General features: G+C 41.1%; 1 protein-coding gene and 1 long non-coding RNA gene across 2 annotated transcripts in view; one reads left to right on the top strand and one right to left on the bottom strand.

Annotated features, from left to right (window-relative positions):
- The window catches only part of LOC101845889 (actin, clone 302), a 12982-nt gene that overhangs the window by 2267 nt on the left and 8921 nt on the right, over nt 1–1794 (bottom strand). The window lies entirely within an intron of this gene.
- LOC106013584 overlaps nt 1–1794 on the top strand; it is a 6287-nt gene that overhangs the window by 234 nt on the left and 4259 nt on the right. The window lies entirely within an intron of this gene.

Genomic DNA, 1794 nt, shown 5'->3' with positions numbered 1-1794 from the left:
CAGACAGACAGACAGACAGACAGACAGACAGACAGACAGGCAAACAGACAGACAGACAGACAGACAGACAAACAGACAGACAGACAGACATACGTCGGATCCCTTACGGAGTCCGAACCAGCAACCTTATGATGCGAGCCCAACAGGCTAACCACTTGACCACAGACGCCACAAATATAATGATATTGTACCAATATGCTCAGTCACAAGAGCTTCCTTAAACTCCAGTCTTCCTATATTCGACATCACAATACGTCAGCGATAATACAAAGCAATTCATAGCCCACACGATAGGCAGAGACACGGACTAACTAAAGGAGAAAAGTTAGATTTAGAACATCGTTAGAACAATACATACTTTAAAAAAAGAGAGTAATGTTTTCCCTTTTCTGTGCCGGGCGTTTAATATGTGACACGATGCTGGCCAATCATACGCTCGTCAGTTGTTGGGCATGTGGAGTTTTTGGTGTCATCTTAAAGCTTGTTCATTTATCTAACTTTCGAAGTATAAAATATAATTTATCTTAAATTAAATCGAAATGGAAATATTTGCGATTGAGGGAGATGGGGGTCACTTGGTTTCAGAGGTAAAAGAAGCGAGAAAATGGCCAACAGCATTTATTTGGTGACTTACAAAGCTTGAGTCTTTGGAAAGAAAAAAACATTTCTGTTTCTTTAATCTACGTTTTTCCAGTAAAATCCACACCGAAATGTATTTTTAAATGGACATAAAAGATGTTGCGCCCCCCCCCCCCCCCCACCCTAAAAAAGATCGATAGTAATTGCCAAAACGTAGAAAAAAATACTGTTATCTTTCGTCCCATTATTTTGACGAGCGCCTGATTTCGCCACAATGTGTCACTTATTATTACTATCTAAAATCTAACAAAGTATTGGAGCTCGGTCTGATGTTACGTTCTTGGGAAAGGGACTTTAAAAGGAATTTCCTTTTTGGCTCGGTCCTTTCGGAGATGGACGTTAAACTGGGAGGTCCCGCCTCTTAAATAACCTTACAGTGTTGATAGGGCCGTTAACTTATACCATTTCACCTGTACCATTTCAAAATATAGGGATCACATTATTTTTTTTAAGCTGCCAAAAAAACCGTGTAGGAACCATGGATCTGTGCAGCAACAGTAGGACTTGCGCTACAGCTACTCAGCTCGGCTGGTGTAAGGTCGAGTTGGCGGGTACGTGGCCCAATCTGAATTCCACAAAAGGGTATTGTTCAAATCTGGTTTCGAAAACCATGACACTAAACCCACTTAAGCCTGTCCTTTCGTAAACAAAAGTTCAAAACTGATGCTTGGACTTTTGAAAAGTACTGCGTGCGTGTAACTGGACTTTGAGACGATGCGACACCATAATATATCACACCATACCGTACCATGCCACCTCATCTCATGCAATACAATACTGTACTGTACTCTACCACGCCTAGCCACGCCACATCACGTCACACCACGCAACCCAACGCCACAATACACTATACTATACTCCAACTAACAACTCCTTTCTAGAAACTCAAACAGCAGTTCCATAATCGATATCCGCATAATGTATTTGATAGATCAATACATAATAACATAATTGACACACAAAAATTTTTTAAATAACCAACACAGAACCAACTAACAAACACACATGCACACACACACACACACACACACACACACACACACACACACACACACATATGCTTCATGCTCTGCTCTCAATGGTTGACGAGACGTTAGCTGATATGTGTAAGGTTACTGACTCACTAACGACAGCCACCTTTAGACACACTGACTT

The sequence above is a fragment of the Aplysia californica genome, unplaced genomic scaffold (genome assembly GCF_000002075.1).
Source record: "Aplysia californica isolate F4 #8 unplaced genomic scaffold, AplCal3.0 scaffold01027, whole genome shotgun sequence".
Lineage (NCBI taxonomy): Eukaryota > Metazoa > Mollusca > Gastropoda > Aplysiida > Aplysiidae > Aplysia > Aplysia californica.
This window is presented reverse-complemented; position numbering and strand designations above follow the sequence as displayed.